The sequence below is a fragment of the Macrotis lagotis genome, chromosome 3 (assembly GCF_037893015.1).
Source record: "Macrotis lagotis isolate mMagLag1 chromosome 3, bilby.v1.9.chrom.fasta, whole genome shotgun sequence".
NCBI lineage: Eukaryota > Metazoa > Chordata > Mammalia > Peramelemorphia > Peramelidae > Macrotis > Macrotis lagotis.
Window position 1 is genome coordinate 205,745,466 of NC_133660.1, and position 25,422 is coordinate 205,770,887.

At 35.0% G+C, this 25,422-nt stretch overlaps 1 long non-coding RNA gene across 2 annotated transcripts in view; it reads left to right on the top strand.

Annotated features, from left to right (window-relative positions):
• The window catches only part of LOC141518075 (uncharacterized), a 138,728-nt gene extending 114,577 nt beyond the window's left edge, over positions 1–24,151 (top strand). For both annotated transcript variants that reach the window (XR_012477075.1, XR_012477077.1), the window contains exons 2-4: positions 6,565–6,697; positions 17,345–17,399; positions 23,987–24,151. This is a non-coding gene — a long non-coding RNA (uncharacterized LOC141518075). The remainder of the gene's footprint in view (positions 1–6,564; positions 6,698–17,344; positions 17,400–23,986) is intronic.
• The last annotated feature ends 1,271 nt before the right edge of the window (positions 24,152–25,422 follow it).

Sequence of the window (25,422 nt, forward strand, 5' to 3'; positions counted from 1 at the left end):
ACAAACTGAATGACTTGCCCACTGTCACTCAGCTGATAAATATCTAAGACTGGATATAAATTCATCACTCTACTCAACCTTTACTTTCTGTTCTGTAAAATGAAGAAACTGAACTACATGTTATTTCAAGGTTTCTTTTAGCTTCTATAATCTAAGTGTATAATCTAATTCATAATCTATAGTCTATATTATAATTATAATATAGTCTATATTATAATTCCATAATCTGAGCCTATAATCTAATCTATTAGCCAAGTCCCTTCTAAGCCTAATGTTCTATATTTAAATTGTGTGCTATCCTTATGTTCTTCCTGAATTTTGACCAATCCATTCACTTGATGTTGCCTTATTCTTATTGGCTTTATTTATCTATTTGACATGTTTCCACTTATGTTCAACAGACAACTCAGGTTTAGGGAGGCTTTTTTTTGACTTCTGTTATTTAAGATGCTTTTTTTCCTGAATGTAAAAGTGAGAGCTGCCTAAACACTGTAGGAATTCAAAGCCAAGAGAGATCAATAAGTATTGAAGTATTTTTCCTAGCATTCCATCACTCCTTATTCCAAAACTTTCATTAGTTTACCACTGTCCCATCTAATAAAGTTTAACTTCTTGATTCATTCTGGCTCCACCTACTTGTCCAGTGATTTTTTGTTTTCAAACTGCTCCCCATCTTGTATTTTCCACTTTAATCAGTATTTTGATTCCTTGTTCTCATCCTGCCCAGTCTTATTTCAATGGTTTTCTTTACACCAATTCCCCATTTTTGGACTGGAAACCTCTCCCCCTGCACTCTTTCCTCCATATTTGACTATTGCAATTCCTCCCTTTCTTCAAGGTGGGTTCTTCTCAGGAGACACTTCCTTATGATTCCCTCTTTCTTACCCCAATTATACATATAAAAGCCATCTCTCCTTCAAAGTGCTCAGCACTTTGATTTTCTTAGATCTTGCCATGATCTAACTTAGTGGTGTATCTTTTGTGCCATCCCTGCCCACTTCCCCACTGCTGCATTGTAAGCTTAATTCCCCTGCCCCCAACTCTCACCCTCCAAGGGCAAGAACTTCTATACTTGCAGTGCTTGGAGCAATACCTTTCTATGTACTTTGATGGATATTTGATATAACTGATGCAGATATTCCTTTCAAAGGTACAGTAGCTCACAATTCATTAATGCATTCTCGTCCTATGAGATTCTTGACCATGAATTCCTGCATGTCTATAAATAGGTCCACTCACTATGCTTACTCTCTTGCCATTTCATGGTACCAATGGAGTATGTAGGTTAGCTGTCACTTCTTGCTTTAGTTATAGGAATAAATCACGTTCCTTTCTCATCACGGGGCATGATAATATGTGGTGCCACACCTTTGGGCAATGCTGTAGCCTATTTATGCACCCTTCCATTGACCTTTTGTGCCATCCAACTTTAAATCTTCAGAGGCAATGGTATTCCAATTGAAGTAAAATAGCCACAATTAGGAAAATATTTAAGTTTAAAAAATGGATCTTTGCTTTAGATCCTTGGGGTCTTGAGAATCCCAGAATGTAATTCAGTTCACAGTCCTTCTCTTCTCCAATACCGGGACCAGTTGGTTGTCCATCCACAGTTTATAACTATGATATGGGTACTTGTGAACTAACTCTAGGGATATCTTCTCTCATGTCCCATAATCTGGACAATAGACCTTCTTAGTTTCCTTTCTCCTCTATAAATAATGAACTTAAAGTCTTACAAGTGATAAGAAATTTCACTTAGGAGGGTGTAGTATCCCAGATAGCTGGCTGGGAAGACCTCAGTAAGAACTTTTGTCTCAATTGCCTAATTGTGTGATTCTGAGCAAGTCATTAATTTCTCTAGGCCTCAATTTACAAACGAAAAGGTTGGACTTAAAAGTCTCTCAGGTTCCTTTGAATTCTAAATTTATGATCCCATGACAAATCAGTACAGTGTCACCCTCAAAAAGAATATTCACATTTTTATTCTTAATATATTTTATTTTCCTTTAATTAAATGTTTTTTGTTTTATATATATATATATGTGTGTATATATATATATTTGTTTTCCAATTATATACAAGAGTAATCTCTACCTATCATTTATGTAAGGTTTTGAATTTTACAATTTTCCCCCCTCCCTGCCTTCTCCCCCCCTCCCCACAGAAGGCAATATGATAATCTTTACATTGTTTCCATGCTATGCCCTGATAAAAATTGAATGTATTGAGAGAAAAACACATCCTTAATTATGTTAAAACAATTTTTTAACATTTTAAAAAAAGTTTTGAGTTCCAAATTCTATCTTTCTCTCCTCTTCTCCTCCAATCCCAGATGATAAACAATCTAATATAGGTTACACATGCTTAATTTGTGTAAAATATTACTATATTAGTCATTTTGAACAATCACTAATAATTTTTTTTAATAAATTGACTTATTTTTTTTGGTTTTTGCAAGGCAATGGGGTTGTGATTTGCCCAAGGTCACACAGCTAGGTAATTATTAAGTGTCTGAGATGGGATTTGAACCCAGGTACTCCTGACTCCAGGGCCGGTGCTCTATCCACTATGCCACCTAGCCGCCCCTTATAAGGTTTTTCTAAAGTCATCCTCCTAGTCATTTCTTATATCACAATAATATTCTATCACAATCATATGCCACAGTTTGTTTAATCCTTCCCCCATTGATAGGCATCGTCTTTATGTCTACTTCTTAGCTATCATAAGCAGGACTGTTATTAAATATTGTTATAACTATAGGTTCTTTTCCTTTTTTTAAAAAAAAACTCTTTGGGATATAGACCTCTTAGTTGTATTGCTGAGTCAAAGGTATGTGCAGTTTCATAGTTCAAGTTACTCTCTAGAATGGTTCAATCAGTTCAAAACTCTACCAACAATGCATTAATGGTCCAATTATCCCACATTCCTCTGCAACATTTATCATTTTCCATTTTTAATCATATTAACCAATCTGATCAGTGTGAGCTGTTTTTGGTTTTCAAGTTTGATCCCTGCTCAGTCTCTTTTGATTCTGATTTTAAAAAGGAAGCTATAGATATTTATTTGAGGATGTTTTAATTTGCATTTGCCTAATAAATAGTGATTTAGAGCATTTTTTTTAATGAATAAAGATATCTTTGATTTCTTTGTTTGAAAATTGCCTCAAACAGGCAATTCTCAAAGGCCTTATCATCCATAGTAGGTGCTTCATACATACTAGTTCAGGAAGAAGGTGAGATTTGGACTGGGCTTTGGAGGATAGAATTGCATTGACACAGGCAGAGAGAAGTGAGAAAAGATAGCAGGTATTGTGCTCAAGGAATGCACCTGATCTTGGCCACAAAATTTTTAAGTTTGGAAATTTTACTTGAGAATTTAACATTTGAGTTTTAATCAATCAACCACCATTTATTGAGCATCTATTAAGGACTGTGTTTAGTGTTAAGTACCTGCTCTGAAGAAGCTCACAATTTATTAATTTTTTTTCTTACTTAACTAAAACTTTTACTGTAAGGTTCTTAATCTGTGTCACTTAGCTGCCACCTCCTATCATCCTCATTAATACACACATTCACATACACACATATGGTACTATATCTAAGACCCTGTATGATCTTGACTGATATTAACCTCAAGATTTTCCCTTTTGGACGCAACTGCCTAGAGAGAACCTTGTGGGTGAATGTTCTTTTCTCAGCTTTCATGTGCAAAATCATTTTTTTATGATAAAAAACATGCATCTGATTTTGAAATGAAATAAATGCATGAAAAATTCATCTCTCAGCCTAGACCTGGCATGCTAAATTCAGCCTGGAGCAAAATTTCATGGCTGAGTTACAGCCCTGAAAATAACATCCTGCATTTGAAGTTCTGAACCAGCCTTCACATTCCAGCCCTGTTTAAAGTAACACTTCTAGTCTACTGTGCAGTAACACTCTTGCTGAGGGAGTTTTTTTCCTGAGAAGAAAAAGAGACATGAGGATTTGTTTTCTTAGCAGGCTACCTTTTAGTAAACAGTGGAAATCAGAATAAAATCCAGAATAAAAAACCTGGTGAGATTGGTGGGATTGATGTGTGGAGATGGCTTCAGTCCTCAACTTTTGTCAAATATTTTGCAACCAATGAGTTATACTCATTTCTTTAAACTAATTTCTTTAGCAACAAACAAGAAACTCTTGTCATGACAAGGCAGCTCCCCAAGCTGGACTCTGAGCTTCCTGCCAGGCATTGCCCATGTGCCAATATTTGGATTTACAATAAACAAGCATGGGCATGTTTGGGGTCATTTAATCTTTTCTTTTTAGGTTTTTGCAAGGCAAATGGGGTTAAGTGGCTTGCCCAAGGTCACACAGCTAGGTAATTATTAAGTGTTTGAAACCAGATTTGAACCCAGGTACTCCTGACTCTAGGGCCTGTGCCTTATCCACTGCACCACCCAGCAGCCCCAAGGGGTCTTTTAATCTTAAAATCCTATCTGTGTTTCCTTTTTTGAAAGAGTTAATTGTCTCAGAATCAAGAGATTGAGTAGAGATCGAACTTGAAATCCAAAAAGCAAGTAGCATAATAGAACCTAAAGCAACAAGCTCACTAGGACCTAGGTTACAAGAAAGGAGAGCCAGATTCAATTATTCAGCCATTTCTCTTGACATTTTATTTATTGAAGCTGTTTGGTTATAGGTTAATCTGCTTTGCTCACCATTTATTGCTGTTTCATCTGGCTCAAAGTGAAAAATGTAAGCAAAGCTGCACTGGAAATGTTACCGTAACACTTGTTTTCCTTAAAAAAGAGCAAAACCTGGAAACAGAAGAGTTTGTTTGGTTAGGCTCAGAGGAGCTTAGCTACTTAGTTGGATGCTAAAGGGGAAATAGTCTTAGTTTTTAAGAACCACAACTTTGAAGTGAACAGTTTCTTTCTTTTCCTTCCTTCCTTCCTTCCTTCCTTCCTTCCTTCCTTCCTTCCTTCCTTCCTTCCTTTCCTTTCCTTTCCTTTTCTTTCTCTATTATTTCATCAGGGTAGGTTGTTCTGGTATAGAAATTCCCTCCTCTAACAGAGTCCAGCAAAGCTGCCTTAACTTAAGAGTATTAGAGAGTTACCTGGGAGATACACAGAAGTTAAAGGTCTTCCCCATAATTAGGATGTATCGGGGGCAGAATGAACTTTAAAAACCACTTTAAAAACTTTGTTTCATAAAATTTCAGGAGTGTTTTAGTATCCTATGAATGATGAAAATAAAGCCAAGAACTGAAATAATTTGCTCAAGGTCAAAATTCAAGTAAGAGTTATAATTGAGATTTGAATTCAAGTCTTCTGATTCTTTGTCCTTTCAGACTATGTTACACACCCTTGGTTCTAGCCCTGTATAGTCCAATTAACCCATCTTCCTAAACCATTATGCTAATGAAGCAAAGACCACAAGTTCTATTATTGTAATTTAGCTTTATCCCCTACTAATGGAAGAAAAATTCAATCTTATGAGAAATAATGAGCTCAATGATCTTAGAAAAACATGGAAAGACTTGAATAAAATAATGAAAAGTAAAATGAACAGTATCAAGAGAGCATGGTATAGAATAACAGCAATATTGTTTTAAGAATGACTGAACGAATAAGTCATTTTGATTATTATAAATACCCAAATGAACTATAAAGGACTTATGAAAAAAGCTGCTGTATGAATCCAGAGAAAGAACTGATAAATAGAAATATATGTGTGTATATATGTGCATATATATATATATATATATATATATATATAAATTTTACACACATATATATACCCCATATCTAAGATGAGGGTGGTTGAAAAAGGAAAAAAAAATAATTTACATGATAACTTTAATATATATTTAAAAGGAATGACAAGTTGTTCATAACAGATTTTCAGTTTCAAATGAAATCTTCTTTATTATATTATGGTATGGAAATGTTAATCTTATTCCATAAATTAAATATAAAATTAAAAATTAATTAAAATTATGTTTTATATGAACTATTTTCATCTAATTTAGCATCTGATAAATGTATTCTTTTCAATAGGTCACTGTGAAGATTCAGAGCAGGAAGTGGGGATGCCTCAGGACAATCTGTCATTACCATAACTGGAAAAATACATATTGTTAGAACTAGAGGGAATTTTTAATTTAGTACCACCCTTTAGGTTAATTTTGAAAAAAATAGCTTTGTTTTTTATGCCATAGAATTTGCCAATATTTCTATCCCTTTTCTCATCTTTTTTTAATTAATATTTTGTTTTCCAATTATATACAATAGTAGTTTTTTGTAAGGTTTTTGAATTTTACAATTTTCCCCTACCCCCTTCCCTCCCCCATCTCCCCACAGAAAGCAGACTGATATTCTTTACATTGTTTCCATGTTATACATTGATCAAAATTGAATGTGTTGAGAGAGAAATCATATCCTTGAGGAGAAAATAAAATATTAGGAATAGCAAAATTATATAGTACATAAGACACTTTTTAAAAAAAATTGAAGGCAATAGACTTTATTTTTCATTTAAACTCCATAATTCTTTCTCTGGTTACAGATGGTATTCTCTGTTGCAGGTACTCTAAAATTGTCCCTGATGATTGCATTGATGGAATGAGCAAGTCCATTAAGGATGAACCTTTTCCCATCTTGAACCCTCATTTACTGGACATTCTCTTCCATCATCTCTATGTGTTCAGTCTTCATCTGGTAAGGGACAGTATTTTGATTTTTGAAGATAATCCACTGAATTTGAAGCCACATATGATGAGCAAATCAAGATCAGCATTTCATTTACTAACTGTGTAATTCCGGACAGTTAATTTTACCTTTACCCTATTTAGTTTCCTTCACTTTAGAGAACTTGGACTTCATGATTTTAAGTCTCTTCCAACTCTAACGTGCTGTTTTGCTCTGAACTCATTTTAACCTTCTCTGAGTATTTTCAAGATCATTTAATCTAACCCCCTCTTCATTTTATAAAGAATTTTAAGCCCAGAGAAATCAATCCATTTTCTTTATGTCACACAGATAGTTTAGGAAAAGGTTGGAAATGAACCCAGGTCTTCTGACTTAAAATCTGGGCTTTTCCCCATATTTCACATTGTTCCACCCCTTACATCCATTTTGCAGATGAAGAAACTGAGGTACAGAGAAGTTTAATACTTGTTCAAGGTCATATAGCTTGTTAATAGAGAAGCCAAGATTAGAACTAAATTTTCTGGTTCTAAGTCTGGTTCTCAGTCTTTCTTGAGCTGCCTTCATTAAATTTTATATCACTGAAAGTGGCTCTGCTTCTTGTCCTTGATGTCTATCACCTGAAGAGGGGAATGACAAAACAGGTAACAAACTTATAGGTGGTCCAATTGTAGTAAAGTAGATTGAAGGATGGTACATAATGATGGAAAAACCTGGTTAGCTCTGATATGCAATATGAAGAACTATGTGCCACATTTAATGAAGGCCATAAACAAGTTGGTGTCCATCTAGAGAAATCTATAGTGATGAAAAGACAGAGCATCTGTTGAAAGTATAGGGCAACTTCAGGGACAGATAAAGATTTATCAATAGAAGTGGAATTATTACACGACTAGCATGATGGAAAAACCAAGGTATTTTCTCCAGTCCTTCCTGAGTATCAAAAAACCAAAACAAAAATCCATCCAAAAAGAAGTCATGTAGCAGAAGTAGAAACTACAGCTGTGCTCACAGGACAAGAAGACAAGAAGCCTACCAATAAGACCTTATCAATTAATAGTAGAGAATCTTAACTCCTAATTTACTTAGTAAACCTCCACTACTAGTCTTAATGCTCTCATTTTTCCCCAAACAGATTTTATTTTGGATCTCAGGTGTTTCTCTCCTTCTGGAAAAATTCCACCATAAAAATCCCAATCAAATCTTCTCTCATTTTAGCCAGCACCAGGAATTAACTTGATCAGGTTAAGTAAGGAGTGGATGATAGTTTAAGATGACTCCTAGGTTAGGGAATCCCAAGGCTATAGGGACCATCTTTCCCAATCCCACAAAAATATCAGATGCTGATTAAGCTCTGTAAGAGATGTAAAGCATGAAGGAAATCGAGTCAAGAGTGTAGTGTGTGTGTGTGTGTGTGTGTGTGTGTGTGTGTGTGTGTGTGTGTTTGTGTGTGTGTGTGTGTTTGTGTGTGTGTGTGTGTGTGCATGCTGGACATGAAGGAAGGGGGATTCCAATTCTCTGGGACCTTGTTCTGTTCTCCAGAAGCTGTTTGGAGTGTGGCTTGAAGCTGGTAAAAAGTAAGTTCCCTAATAAAGTAGAAGGAGGCAATGAAAGTTTTGCATTTTGGCTCTGAGTGTGTATTGACTTTCCTTCTTTCTTTTTTTTAAAATTTTATCAGCTCCATACAATGATTTTTTTCAGCAAAGATATTTTTGAAAGGTTTTGAGTTTTACATTTTGTATTCACTTTCAAAGGAAAAGAAGTCATAAAAATGAATGGACAGGAAGCAGCTAGGTGGCACAGGATAGAGCACTGACCCTGGAGTCAGGAGGACCTGAGATCAAATTTGAGCTCAGATGCTTGATACTTACTAGCTGTGTGACTTTGGGCAAGTCACTTAACCAACTTGACTCATAATAACAATAAAACAAACAAAAAGACAAAAAGAAGGTGAATGGACATCAAAATATTAGAACAGTATCTAAAGCCTCCAAGTTCTCAAGATAAATAAAAATCTATTTAAAACCTAGAGCAGGTAACTTAAAAAAGAAAATATCGAAATTAGATGGATGAATATCAAAATATAGAAAACATGACAAACTTCTCTCAATAACTATTGTAAGACAACTAACAATTGAAACATGGAAACCCTATGGATTTCCAAGAAAGAATGGAGGAATTCTAAATGGTTCAGAAGAGAAATGAGAATTTTGAGAGAGATTAAAAGGGAACAAATGGTAGACTTCATGGTCTTCAAAGGACAAATAATTAATATGTAGAAAAACTTGAATCCGTGGTTGCAAGTTTCTTTAAAGAAGTCAAAGAAATAACAATAGACTGGGTATTCTGAAGTGAAAGATGGTCTAGAAGAAAAATAAAAGGCACTTATGTCAAATGAACACATGAGCTTTATACAGGCAAAATTATTGATCTTTTTTTTTTTTTTAGGTTTTTGCAAGGCAAATGGGGTTAAGTGGCTTGCCCAAGGCCACACGGCTAGGTAATTATTAAGTGTCTGAGACTGGATTTGAACCCAGGTACTCCTGACTCCAGGGCCGGTGTTTTATCCACTACACTACCTAGCCGCCCCTTAAAATTATTGATCTTAAAGACAGTTGAGTAGGAGCGGATTAAGATCATAGACCTTCCAGAAAAACATGACAAATTTAAAACTTGAATACCATAGTATAGGAAATATACAAGAGAACTTCCCTAGAACTTCTGAATATAGAAGACAAAGTATTAATTTAACAATCCATAGTTACCTGTGGAATACCAAAAATATATATAACAAATAAACAAATAAAAAATATGTTTCAAATTATAAGATACAAAGTGACTAAATTAAAAAATTTCAGTATCAGCAAACTTCACAAATGCCCAAGGAAAAAAGAAAATCTTTTACTTACAAAAGAAAGGACATTTGAATATCACAAGACTATTCTGCATCTATCATAAGGCCCATGCAGAAATGAGTAATATATTCCAAATAATAAAATTACAGCTGTATTCACAGGACAGAAAGACAAGAAAAGTACAACCTTATTTATAAATAGTGGTATAAATCCAAATGATATATCTTTCAAGCCTGAGTCTAATCGTATATATATATATATATATATATATATATATATATATGTAATCATCAATGAAATAAATAAAGGTTTTTGAAGGATTCTGTAAAATACAGCAAAATAAACAAAAAAACTATAAATTTGCAACTTGTTCTACTTTCAAATACCTTGAACATCAGAAACAAAAGAAGAAAAGTACATTTGCCAGGAAGAGAATAAATAATGAAAAAAATTCACCATATCTAGAGAAAGATATTATATCAACTTAACAACAAAAAAAAAGAAGAATCATTGATTTTGTTTAAATACACAAGGGAATAAAGGTCAAAGAAGAATTTAAAGAAATCGGAGAAATGATGGTGGAGAAGCAAACCTAAAACACCATTGGCCAATCTCTTTCAAGGGAATCAATTTATTTTACAAGCCTAAAATGCAGAAATGGAGAGTACATAAAGGGGAAGACTAGAAATAGAGGACTGAGGGAATTTAGAAATATACACTCACTAAACTCATGGGAGGCAGGTAGTCAGGTGAAATGCTGGGTCTGAAGTTAAGAAGATTCATCTTAGCTTCCTGAGTTCAAGTCGGGCATCTTACTAGTGTCCCTGAAAAGTCACTTAGCTCTGTTTGTCTCAGTTTCCTCATCTGTAAAATGTTCTGGACAAAGAAATGGCAAACCACTCCAGTATCTTTGCCAAGGAAACCTCAAATGAGGCCACAAAATGTTGAACATGACTGAAATGGTAACAACAAAATTCATGGATGACCAATCAAGAGTCTCAGTATAATAGCTGAATATTGCTAGGGTGTAGAAATGAACACAAACAAAATTTTCTACCAAGGAATAATGTCTCTGTACTCATTACTTCCCTCATGAAATAGTAGTTCTAATAATGACGTACAACAGAAAAAAATTAGTCAGGTGACAAGAGATAAAAATTTAATAATGGGAAATGACCAGAAGAAGGTAGTTGAACTTGATATTTCAGACATTTTAATTCCAGGGGAATGCAGAGATTTAAAAAAAAAGGAAAGAATAAGTATATAGACCATGAAATAAAGTAAAAAAAAGAGTTCAATATAGAAAAGGAACAGAATTAATTAAAATAAAATAAAATAATTTAAAAGAAGGGGGGAAACCAACCTCTAGTTTAGAAAAATATTACTAGAACTACACATTTAGGAAAATAAATCTTTCATAACATTAAATATGAATGGATTAAACACTCCAATAAAACAACAGAGAATGACATTAAATAATGCCAAACTCCACAATAAGTTGCTTACAAGAAACAACCATAAAAAAAAAGCTGTAAAAAAAGACATAAAATACAAATGAAAGTCTAGAACATCAAGTGAAATTAAAAAAAAGCAGGCCTTGTTAATCATACTCCAAATGGCAGATCATTGAAGCTAACAAAAAAAATTAAATGAATTTCAAAATGATATTGATAGTAACATAGTGTTAATTGCTATTCAGTTGTTTCACTTGTGACCTTCATTCAGTTGGAGCTTTCTTGGCAAAAGATACTGGAGAGATTAGTCCTTTTCTTCTCCAGCTCATTTTACAGATAAGGATACTGAGGCAAAAAAGGGTTAAGTGACTTGCCTAGGATCACATATGTAGTTAAGAGTCTGAGGTTGGATTTGAAATCAAGTCTTCTTGACTCCAGTCTGAGAACTTTATCCACTCTGCCAATTAATTGACCCCACAATGCTAGTAAGAAAGTTTACTGTTTCTTTCTCAGGGCCAAATCTTATAAATTCTACAAAAAAGATAAGCCAAAGAGAAAATATAGAATTAAATAAATCTGAGAAATTGGGGCTAAAAATTTCTTAGTAACTGATGGTACTTTTATAAAAATTGATGTTTTTCTAGGGCACAAACTACAAATAAATGTAAAAAGTCAGAAATACTAGACATATGATTTATAGAACATAATATATAAAATATCAAGTTCATAAAATTCAAACAAAGACATGGATTAATAGAGATTTTAAAATGAAATCCTAAATAGTGAGTGTCCCTGTGTTGGAGTTCTGTATTTTTTTTTTTTTTTTGAAATTTAGAAAGAACAGAAGGCTCTTATTTCACCTCTGTTGAATAATCTTGTATAAAAGAAAAAGAATTATGAAAAAACCATCCAACAAAATGGAACAAGTCTAATCCCATAAGCACAATTCCACATTTTCAATCCTATGTCTCTTTTCTAGGCAGAGGGAAGTATATTTCACCTTCTATTCTTTGGGACCAAGAATGGTTTTTAGAGTTGTTTTTGTTCATTTTATTTTAGTCATTGTTCATCATACCCTCTTCATTCTGCTTGCTCCACTCTTCATCAGATTACACAGATCTTCCCATGCCACTGCAAATTTCATACATCATTTCTTATGAGTTGACTTTTTAAATACATGTGCATAAATTTTTTATTTTCTAGCTCCCCCTCATCTCCCACCCGCACACTCAGTATACTATTCATTTTTATTTTCATTCTAGTAAAGTAATAAGTGACTCAAATGTTACTAAATAGTTGGGAGTGCCCTGCCCCACTGAACCTCTGAGTCAGCAGGTGAATGAAACCTCAAAGAGCCAAGAATTGTTAAATACTGAGCTTCCTCACCCTTTATCTTAATTAGGCATTTTCTCTACTACCAAAATTGTTTGGGATTTATTCCATAATGCAAACTTTCTTTTACATGCAGTACATCCAATAAATCCATTCTCTAAAGCTTCATTATAATCCTTCATTCTCACAAGACATATCAAAGGAGCACATGCTTTGGCAGGTCCTACCAAACTAGAAAAGCTTCAAGATCTGCCCAGGGTTGAATGATTAACTAAGGACCAGGCTGGCTAAATGTAATAAGGCCCATCACCAGAAGCTTAGCCACAGTGTTATGAATTTTTCAAGGCATAGCAAAAAATCTCCTAGGATTCAAAGGTGCTGAAATATGCTTACATATATAGAAGGACTGACCAACCTGATGCCATCTCAAAATTTTTGAAGTATTGAAGTTCAACAGTCTTAAACAACATGCAAATTATGATGAAAAATCAATAGACAAATTAGACTTAAAGCTTAAATAATAAATTTACTATTATTAAATTATTTTTAGCATTTAATCATTTAATCTAATAGGCTCAATTATTTAATAAATCCATTTTATTTCTATTTAATTTTTTATTGATGACACTTAAATAGTTAACACTTAATAGATTGATTTTCTTAATTGCTTCATGCAAAATAAAGGCAAAGGGATAGAGCATACTCTAGGCAAAATTATAATAGGCAAAATCATGGAAAGGTAGAATCTCAGAGATGGGAACAATCTTGGAGGTAACATCCTCCAACTTCTTAGACAATGCACAAATTTCCTTTAAAATGTCTCCAGTGGTTATTTAGTTTGTGCCTGAATACCTCCAGTGACTGGGAATTCATAATCCTAACTTCTTTACTAATACAGAATCTCCCTCCCTCCTAGACACATTTTCTTTCTCTCTCTCTCTCTCTCTCTCTCTCTCTCTCTCTCTCTCTCTCTGGCTGTCTCTTTGTCTCCTTCTCTCTGTCTTTCTTTCTCAACATTCAACATACACACACATTCTCCATGCTATCACAATAACTTCAAATTCTTATTCTCGCCAAGATATGATATACTTTTCTCTAAGGATTTATATTAACCTGAAATAAAATATAGTTGGTTCATGTCTCTGATTTTAGACATCAACCAACAGTTGAGTGGAATTAAGGGAGTATGGAAGGGAGCCTTTCCAGTATCTTTGAAATTTCCTTATTCCATGTTAATGATTCCTATCATGTCTTTCATGTCTACCCTTTAAGGAAGTGGCAAGAAAGTCACTTTAATGGTCAATATGATGTGTGAAATCCTGTAATAATGATAATTAATAATACTAATAGTAGTAATAATATTACTCACAGAGTAAAAGACACAATTAGGGAGCAGAGTCCACTTGGTGTTGTTCTGACTATTTTCAGTAGAGGTGAAATGTAAAATTGATAACTAGTAACTCTTGCAAAACATTTTTTGGAAATATCACAATGAGGTTCTTGAAGGAAGGGTGATCAGGAGGTGGAGTTGTTCAACAGAATTAAATGCTTGTAGAGGTCAAAGAAGATGCAGTCTGAGAAAATTCATCAGATAGGGTGATAAAGAGATCACTGATAACTTTGTAAAGAGTAATTCCAAATTTGTTGAGATCAGAAGCCAGATGTTAAGGGGTTGGGAAGTCAGTGGAGACAATGAATATATGCCAATTTTTCTAGGAATTTGTCAAAGGGAGAAGAAATATAACATGACTTGAAGGCATGGAAGGATCAAAAATCAGGTTCTGAAGAGTGATACTATCATTGAGTGAAAAAAATCATTGTGAAGAAGTGCCACCTTCCTTATCATCACTGGAAGCTACTGCTAACCAGCTACCATCAATAGGTAGTGAATCCAAGTACTCTGGAAGTGGTATCCTCAATTCCCTCCTCCCCTCTTCCCTCCTTCCCACTTCCTCCGTCCTTCTAGAATACCAGTCTATCCCTCATAGCCATCATTTGGGAAAGCAATTAATGTGGGGGTCAGTCATTTATACCAACTACCACTCATAGGGTGGGCAAGCCAGCCTAGCTGAAGCAGCAAGGTATACTGAGGTATAGCCAGGAGGTAGTATGTGCCAAGTACGTCAGACCACTATCACCACCTTGACCCTGATCTCACTTCAGATTCTGAGAGAAACAACGCAGTTCACTGAAATGAAAGAGCTTTTGTAATATGAATGCTTCCACATCAGAGTCTGTCCAGTATTCTAGGAAGCAATCCCTTTGGAGATTCAGCTGTTCCTGCATGTGCTATAGCCATATAGATTGAAGACCTAGAAAAGAAAGTTCTTGTCAGAAAAATCTTTGGTACTGTCAACTGGTTCAATATCTGAAACAGGTAGGATTTTAGCAGTGTTATTGATTTTTAAAAAAGAATTGTCATCTGTTTTGCCAATGCATCCAAAAGACAATCTTTCTATCTGTTTTGTTTTTAAAACCTTCTATATGTATTGTCTCTCATCTGAACTCCTTGAGAACAGGGAGAGCCTTACTTTTTTATTTGTTTTGTCAATGTTTATCATAATGTTTTACACCTTAATAAAAAGCTTAATTAAAGCTTCATTCATTCATTCATTCATTCATTCATTCATCTTGTTAGAACTATACCTTTTAGAATTTAGGACTCCAATTACACGTGAAGATCTTCCCAGAAAACTATTTGAATCTGGGAACTAAGCATCTGGATTAGATAGGTCCCCAAATTTACCCAATTACGGGATACTTGGATAAAGCAGAGACTATAAGGGTTTGAAAAATGATTGGAAGAAACAAGTTTGCTTGACATTTTCTTGGAGTCTAATTGTGAAAGTGGAGAGAAATTTAGGATGATAATTTGAGATTATGGTAGAGTTGTGAAGAAGTTTAGACCAGAGTGTTTTTCTAGAAAATTGGCAACGAGTCAGTTAAAAGAGAGAGACTGAAAATGAGAGCATGATGTATGAGAGTTGATGTTGGGAGCTTATTTTCTGGTCAGGGTGGATAAAGGCTTCTTTCTGGGGTGATGCAGGGTTCTTATGATATTTGTCCTTCATTTTTTTTTTTTTAGGTTTTTGCAAGGCAATAGGGTTAAGTGACTTGCCCAAGGCCACACAGCTAGGAAATTTTTAAGTGTCTGAGGTCAAATTTGAACTCAGATCCTCCTGACTCCAGGTCCGATGCTCTATCTACTGTGCCACCCAACTGCCCCCTTGTCCTCCATTTTTTCTTTTTTTAGGTTTTTGCAAGGCAAATGGGATTAAGTGGCTTGCCCAAGGCCACACAGCTAGGTAATTATTAAGTGTCTGAGACCGGATTTGAACCCAGGTACTCCTGACTCCAGGGCCGGTGCTTTATCCACTGCGCCACCTAGCCGCCTCTGTCCTCCATTTTCAAAGGAAACCATAACATCAGGGAGGTGATGTCATAACAAGTATGTGAATTGGATTTGAGTAAGGGCACCTGTGCTAAGTCCCTAGCCTCACTTTCTCCTGCAGAGCCATCTGGGTCCTAGGGTGCTACTGACTGCAGAATTACACAGAAATTCTAACTGAGGATTTATAATTCTCTGCAACTGGATTTTGAGATGAACAAAAGATTTACCTTTCCTTTAACTACCTTAAAACACAAAGTACATTCTTCTAAGTATCCTCCCCTTAATATTTTAAATCACATTTTAAGGGAAATAACTTTCCTAAATTTCTGATTCACTTATGCTCAGATCATTTCAATAGCATTTAAGAGTCAGCTAGTATCCAATAAAGCCTCTATCTTGATTAAAGACTTTTAAACTTTCTTCTTTTTTTACTATCAAAATTATATGAGTTTTTCAAATACTAAAAGGTTCAGTTTTAGTGCTGAACTCCAGAATCATGAATTCTGAATTGAAATAAAAGCTGATCTAGGCAACTAGGTGGCACAGTGAATAGAGCACCGGCCCTGGAGTCAGGAGGACCTGAGTTCAAATTTGACCCCAGACCCTTTATAATTACCTAGCTGTATGACCTTGGGCAAGTCACTTAAGCCCATTGCCTTGCAAAAACTACAAAAAAAAAAGTTAAAAAGGAAATAAAACCTGATAAAAAATGATCTGCCCATCAGGAAAAAAAATGTTAAAATTTTTTTAAAAAATAGAGAAAGAAACTAAAGGATTCACAGCAACCTTTTTATTTTATAAATAAAGAAACTGAGGCCAAAAGAGAGTGACTTGCCCAAGGTCATAGGCAGTTACTTTCTAAGTCTCACTTGACTTACTAGAGGTCATTGCACTTCAGTAGGCTGTTAGAATGTCTAAAGCCCCTAAGGGAGTAATTATCTTTTGTGTGGAACACTTAGGAAGAGATTGATCTGTATTTTCTCTTCAGAACACATAGGAATGACCTCCAGGGTCCTTTGTAACTCTAAATCTATTATCCAATAATCCTAGGTAGAGAGGAATGTTCTCCTGTCCAAGTATAGCAACAGGGAGAAAAACTTTCTTGTTATCTGAGTGAAGTGTAAGTAGCTGGAACAGTAAATAGAGTGTTGAACCTGGAGGCAGGAAGACCTGAGTACAAATCTGACCTTGGACACTTTAATAGTGTGTGGCCCTGAGTAAGTCATTTCACTTTTATTGCCTCAGCTAAACAATGGGAATAATGGCATTTACTTCCCAGGGTTGTTGTGAAGACCAAATCAGGTAATATTTATAAAGGATTTAGCACAGAGCATAGTGTACAGCTCAGTGGAGAGTGTGATGGACTTGAAGGTGGGAGACTTGGGTTTTGATCTTGATTGATTCTGTGTGATCACGGACAGTTCACTGAATTTCCAAAGTATTAGCTAACCTTCTTAATTTTGTCCCATTTTCAATTTGGATAAGCATTTCTTCAAGGGCATGTCTTTCATACCATGACTTGCTGAAAAAAAAAGTTTAAATTACCCTCTGACTCTTTGAATTCATTTTTTTGGTCTTTTCTCTTAGAAAAGAGCTATTTCTTCAGTATTTTCATTTTGTTATCTAGCAGGAAGATCACCTAACATTTCGTGCTTTATCATTGAATGCAGAACCAGAAGAAGGTAATCTTCTATTTATTTATTTGTGTGTGTGTGTGTGTGTGTGTGTGTGTGTGTGTGTGTGTGTGTGTGTGTTTGCAAGGCAATGGAATCAAGTGCCTTGCCCAAGGTCACACAACTAAGTAAGCATTAAGCATCTGAGACTGCATTTGAACTCAGGTCCTCCTGACTCCAGGGCCAGTTCTCTATCCACTATGCTACCTAGCAGTCCCCCTAATCTTCCATTTATGCAGTTCACATGGTTTATGTGCCCAGTTATTAACATGTTAACATTTACATTCATTATGATTAGGATATATACTTAAGTGGTTGTTTTTTGTCTTTTTTTTTTCTGTCTCTATATCTTACAAAGTACCTGATACTTAGCAAGCATTTAATGAATGCTTAACTGACTGAATGAGAGTGAATATCTCAGTATGTCTCATCTTTTTATAACTAGCTTAGATCTAGGACTTCAGATATCCCTGCCTTGATTGCTGGGAAAGACCAGTGACTGTCCATTTTCTCTTGCCCTACTTTCATAACTCCTTCTTGCCTTTCCATTTCTTTTTCAGGAATTGGTAATGAAATCCATATTACTTTTGCTTCTACTCACTCATACTTTCTATACTTCTGAGTGGTGGAATTCTCCCTTTCCTGACCTTCAATTTAGCCATCTATGACAGCACCATCATTCCCATGATTATCCCTTCTGGAATATTTGCTATCACACTGTCCTTCATATTAGACATGTGGTGTCCCCACAGATACTTTGTTTACCTCTTTTCATGACTTTCCCCATCACTGTTTCCAAACATAACCGGTCAGTATAAGAAATCAAATTGGAATTTTGGGTAAGTCATAGAAGAATAACGAAAGCCAGCAGAGAACTCAAAAATGTATAAAATATGTGTATAGTATTGTATAATATCATATTTTATCTTTTGATAACATAATTCAGACTTCTCTGGTATGAAGAGAGAGGGTCAAAATTTTTATTGAGATTTCCAGATGCGAGGAGGGATTGTACCCCTAATCCCATGTATAATCCTAAATTGTAAAGAGATGATTATATGTGATATAGGTTTACTTATATGTATACATATACATATTTTTTTCTTCTACTCATACCTCTCCCCAACTCTTTCCTGAAAGAGAAGGTAAGTTTCTGGAAATTAGAGACTTGTTACATGAGTGTATGTGTTTATCTCTCTTCATGACCTCAGCACTTTTGACAGTGTTTGATATATTTGTCGAGTTGAATTACTTATCACCTGTGTCTCTGCACAAGACACTACTTCTACCTTTAGCCTCAGTTTCATCATCTGTAAAATGAGGGGGCTGGACTAAAGTGATTTCTAAGAGCCTTCCTACAGAGTTCTCAGTTTGAGTCAGCTAGCTCCAGTCAATTAATGGAGTAAAATAATTCACACTAAGGTGTGAATGAGACTTAATCTCCTCCAGTAGGTGGTTATTTGAATTTTTTTTTTTTTAGCAAACTTGTTAACCCCAAAGAATCTCTAATTAGAATTGTAAAATGTTAGAATTAGGTCATCTAGTACCACTTCCCACCTAATACGATAATTCTTTTTCTGATATCTAGGACAAGTTGACAGTCTCTTTCATTTCATTATGATACTGCACATTCCATTTTAAATACAGTAGTAACAATTATAGTGACATTCTTCCTCTTCCTTAAACTGTCATCAAATCTGGCTTCCCATAACTTCACTCAACCTTTCTATTCTCCTTCCATGGCATTTCAGAAGTGAAGTAGGGGATGAGTAAGAAAGGGAAGAGGAAACATGAGAAGGAATCTTGGGGATGGGTGGAAAGCACTTTATTTGGGCTCCATGGTGGAGACTGATCTTTAACTTCTGCATTGTTTTTCCCACCTTTTTTTATTTTTTTGCCTGGGCCTTGGATACAGGGGACTAATTAATATAGATCCGGATTCCAATGCATGTTCTGCTACTGATAAGTAAATTATTTTCCTCTCTGGGTCTTCCTTACCAATTCTGTGGAGAAAAAAAGGGCTTGGATTAGTCAAATTCACAGATCTAGAAATCAGTGAGTCTAGGACACTGTAAATGACTTGTGGAAGAATTCACATTTAGAATAAGTAATCAATATATGGAGAAGAACACCAAAAGGCAAGAGGCAAAAGAGAACTACAGATAGAATTAGTAGATGGATTAATTTTTTCTCATCCACAGTGCTCAAAACCACCACTATAGCATCCCTACTTTTTGGCTAATAATCTTTAATCTCTTTCTACTTGTGGTATCCTTTTTGCTTTTAAACATGTCTTCATCTTCCCCTGATCATTTTAAGTAATTATAGTCCCCTTCTGAACTAAACTTGTCATTCATAATACAACATCAGAATATAACTCAGGTCTAGATGCCCATAGAAAAGATAAAAGACCCTCAAGTCCTTTGCAAACACTTAGGCTAACAATCCATCAAATATACCATGAGTGCTATTTAATCTGATGAAAACATGAAAAGGAAGGATTTATTTATAAATAGTCTCTGATTCCCTTGCAGGTGAACCTCTATGTCCTCCCAGGGATTAGTACAGTTCTTCAGATTTATGATAATTTCCCAGTTTTGAAGAAAATGGGGTACACGTCTTCTGCATTCTTTAAAAAACCCTAACTTGATATGTCCATTCTTGCTAGATATAGTCTCTCATTATTCCTCTCTTTCAGAGCTAAATTCTTTGGGAAAGTCTAAATTTCTAATTTATTGTGAAAGCCATTTAGAATTAGTCCTTCCACTTCTTTCTCTTGCTACTGCTCATTCAATCTGACTTTAACTTCATCATCTAACTGAAAAAAAATATCCTTTCCAAAGTTATAAATGAACTCTTTATTGTTAAATCTAATTGTCTTTTCTCAGTCTCATTCTTTTGATTCTTTGCTGGATTTTATACTATTGATCATCCTTTCATCCTATAGGGGCTCTTTTTTCTAGTTTCTTTGGGAGTGATCACTAGTTTACCTGCTTCATATCAGTCCACTCTTTCTCAGAATTCTTTGCTAGATATTCATACATCTTATACTCCCTAACTAGGCATGGCTCTCAAGGATTTCTCTTGGGTCCTTTTCTCTCTTTCTTCTATATTAGAGGTTCTTAATCTTTTTTTTTGTATCACAAATCCCCCTGGAAGTCAGGTAAAGCCTATGGATTCCTTTTCAGGAAAAAAATATGTATTTCATATAGAGATATACAATAAAATACATGGGTTTACAAGGAATCAAATATATATCAAATTATATTACAAGGAATCAAATATAATTTCCACTATATGTGTAAATTTTAAAATATTCACAGACTATAAGAACCCTACTCTATACTATTATATATTATTATACCATTATACTATATGTTACCCTATACTATTATGTATTATTATACTATTACACTATTCTTGGCAATCTCATTACCTCCCCTGAGTTTAGTTTTACTCTCTAAGCAGATGATTCCCAGATCTAAATTGCTAGTCTCTACTGAACTCCAGTTCCATAGTATCAACAGTACCAATTGCCTTTTGAAAATCTCAAATTATGTGTCCCATAGACTTTTCAAATTCTACCTTTCTAAAACAGAACTCATTATTTTTCCTCTTAAATTCTTCTCTTTCTAACTTCTTTATTTCTTTTGAGGGCACCATTATCCTCTTAGCCTCCCAGACTTGCAAGCTGAATTTCATCCTCATCCTTACTCACTTGACATAGACAACCAACTGACTTTTACCTGCAGAGCACTCTTTGTGAAAATATTCTTTCCCCCTCTATTCGCAGAATCTCTGTTGTAGGCATTCATCACTTCTCTTGCCTTAATGACCTTCTGATAAGTCTCCATCCTCAAATCTCTCCTTACTCTTATCAATACACTCAACTGCTAAAATGATTTTCCTAAAATATCAGACTGACCATGTCATCTCTTCACTCACCAGACTCCAATGACTCCTATTACTTCCAGGATTAACTAAATTCTGCCCTGAAATGACTAGTACAATACCAGCAGAATTATTCATTTTCTTCAGCGCACACACCTATCTGGGCATTATAAACACAGAGTCTATTGAAAGAACTTCTGTAATTTCATACTGAGGAAGGCAGAGTGCTGGGCAGGAAGGATTACCATGGCATCTTGAGTACATGGGATTGATACAAAGGAATTTTATTTCTGCCCAGGGAAAGGATTAGAGTCTTATTTGCTGCAGTTCAAGAAAAGGGCACTGGTCAAGAACTGTGAATTATACCTAGGGTATTTATAGGCAGTTATAAAATATTTTCTAATGAAACAGGTGTTTTTTATGGAGACTTTAGGGACCCACACACACATACCTACAGAGTACTTTGTCTATTGTAGTTAAAAAATTGACTCTGAAATAAGAAAATCTTGACTCTATTAGTGATCAAGTATGTGACTGTGGGTATAGCTCTTCTGCTAACAATTGCATTCAGAAACTTTTTTCTGTTAATAGTATTTTATTTTTTTTCTACTTATATGTAAAGATAGTTTTCAACATTCATTTTTGTAAGATATTGAGTTTCAAAGTTTACTCCCTCCTTCCTTCCCAAGATTGCAAGTCATCTGATATAGGTCATACATATGCAGTCATAATTTTTTTAAAGCAGCTACTTTACTGTCGATCCCTATGTTTCCTGTTGTCTCATATATCTATACCTATATCTTTATATATATATATATATATATATAGATAGATATATATATATATGTGTGTGTGTGTGTGTGTGTGTGTGTGTGTGTGTGTGTGTGTGTGTGAGAGAGAGAGAGAGAGAGAGAGAGAGAGAGAGAGAGAGAGAGAGACATTTGGAATTGACTGTGCAACATGGGAGACAATTGCACACTCAATATGACTTCATTAGAGAAGGTTCTATGGTCTATGAGCAAAGCTGAATTGAATTAATTCCAAAGGCACACAAGATGTACATATTTGGAGAATCCACCCCAAATATTCACATGGTCTATTTGTGTCTAACCTGTGATAGAGCAATCCGAGCTTATATTGGTCTGATCATAGTCAGATACACTGTGCCTTGATCCTAGTTTACTGATGTCATTTTAGTTCTCTTCAGGAATGAAGGACACCAAGCAGCCAACCAATCAACCAAAAGAGACTGAGGTAGAAATTAAATGTGTAATTTCATTGATATAGGGAACTCCCATGTGAAAAAAAAGTCATTGGAGTCTGGTGAGTGTGAAGATGACATGATTAGTCTGATATTTATTTATTTTTAGATTTTTGCAAGGCAAATGGGGTTAAGTGGCTTGCCCAAGGCCACACAGCTAGGTAATTATTAAGTGTCTGAGACCGGATTTGAACCCAGGTACTACTGACTCCAAGGCCGGTGCTTTATCCACTGCGCCACCTAGCTGCCCCCTGATTAGTCTGATATTTTGGGAAAATCATTTTAGCAGTTGAGCGTATTGATTAGAGTAAGGAAAGATTTGAGGATGAAGACTTATCAGAAGGTCATTAAGGCAAGAAAGGTGTTGAATTCACCTTCTCTGCAAGTCACACTCTGCGAGTTTCCAGGAGCATAGAGAAATTAAGAGTAACTAGGTCAGTATTGACCAGAAATGGAACTTGCATCCCTATTTTCCTGGTTTTGATCTCAGTTTTCTCTCTACCCACTTCACCACTGTCAGGTGGTTTTTGATATTGATATTGATATTGATATTGATATAAGTTTTCTTTCTTTGAAAAAAACTGTTATTTTCCCCGGCCTCTCCTTGGTCTTAGACCTCAAAACTTGGCATTTTATCATGGGCTGTTTTATTTCTGAACTTGAAATTTCCTTACCTTTGGTTTTTGTTGCATTATATTTATATTTATTATGTTTTATATATATTAATGAAGCATCCAGGTTCTATTTTTGTATAGTATAGTGAGAAAACATTAGATTTGGTCCCAGAGGGCTTAGGTTAAAATCTTGTCTTCACCACTTATAATTTTTGTGATCATAAGCAAATCATTTAACCTTTCTGGGCCTTTGAACTAGAATTCCTCTAAAATCCCTTCTGATTCTAAAAATGATCTTCAGCATTGATTCCAATGGAACTTGGATTTCATTTCCCATCAGATACTCTTCTCTGTTTCTACCCCACAAACATCAATGCCTTCTGTTACTTCCCCAACTTCTTTTCACCTTCCTTTTATATATTATCTTTCCCCATTAGATTGCAAACTCCTTGAGAGCAGGGATGGTTTTTTTCCCCCCTTTAGTTTCATCAATAAGTAGCACTGTACCTTTCCTCCCAGAATCTTGGATCTTTTGGCTTTGATAGTGGCCATGTCACTTCTTAATGAATCCTACCATATTGCAATATATCTTCCCTCCCTCCAACCATTTCACTATCCCTTTATGATTTGTCTTTGCCAAATAGAATGTAATTTCCTTGAGACAGCAGGGATTGTCTTACTTTCTTGAATTTGTATTCTCAGTACTTAATTTAGGACCTTATATATAGCTTAAGCACTTAATACCTTCTGACTTTAGCTCTAATTTCTATCTCTTCATCTATTTCTATCTCTATAATCTCTAACTCTATTTCTCTGTCTCTCTACTTTAGGTCTCTTTCAGCTATAATCCAGTGATCTCAATGTAGAACATCACTATCCCTGAATCAAAAAGTGAGGTAACCAATTTCTTATTCCTGACATTGGATTGGGGTTGGGGTTTGGGAAATGTTGCCATTGCAATACCACATGATTTTTTAAAATTACCATTGGTTTTGACATCATGACCACCAGTGTAGTAGTAATAGAAAAATTTTGAGGATTTTGAAATTTATAAATGTAAATAAAAAAAAGAGACCTGAGGCTTGGTAGATAAAACTCTTTACCCTTCTCAAGGTTCTTTCTCTTACTTCAATCCTTTCTACAACTTTGTTTTGCTAGTTAATTTTATTGGAGTGAACCAGTAGCATTAATAGGGTATTAGGGTCATTAGTTAGAAACACAAAAGAGACCATCTTCTAAAGCCTCAATATGGTAATACAGAGGGAGGCAGCCAAATTTGGTGCCAAAATCCATATTGCAGGAGTAGGAAACATGACTTTGATCCTAATTCTGCCAGAGTGTGCCACTGTGAACAAATCCCTTCACCCCCTCAAAATGAGGAAGGAGAACTTCAGGTCCAAAAGTTCCTTTCAGTTCTGAGACTCTATGGTTTTAGGTAACTCTTATCATTTGCATTTTACCAGTTCTGAATATTTGGGTTGTCTGTGTGTGTGTGTGTGTGTGTGTGTGTGTGTGTGTGTGTGTGTGTGAATGCCTTTGTGATTCCTACCACCCAAGCTCATGGTAGTTTTGGGAAAATCTCAGAGGACTGCTACAATATATTGACCCTTTTAGATTTATTTCAGATTCCTGCTGAAATGAATAGAATGAATTGAATAGGCGAAATAAACAGATGAGACTGGTAGGGAATAAGGACCTAGAAAGAAAATGACAAAGTATTAGAGAGTAGAGAGAACATTGGATTTGGAGTAAGAAGACCTAAGTTCAAAATACTGTGTTTCTATTTATTACCTATCCTCTAACTGGGTTTTCATTTCCTTATTTATAAAAAAAAACAAAAACTGTTCTCCAAGGTTTGTTCTAGCCATAAAACTTACAATAGTTTGGTGACCTGGAGGCTCCTAAGAATTCTCTCTAGGAATCTTAGAAGTCTTTAGAATTTAGGTTTCCATCTCATTTATATTCTTGGTTTTCCCAATATGAAGGGATCTTTACTTAATGTATCTACTATGAATGCTGAGGGTGTGTTATATTTACATAGGAATTAGTCTTCTTAATAAGTAGCATTAATATCACATATTTGAGCTCTTGGTATGGAATTAAAATGTTAAAGACTATAGAGGAAGGAAAGAATCTATCAGTATATAATTCTCATTGTTTACTTAGTTCACTCAAAATTTTTAGGAAATAAGTAAGAATAAATACTGCAGGCTCAAATAACTGCTCCAACCCTTTTACTCCAAGGCTCCATTATTAAAGGATATTG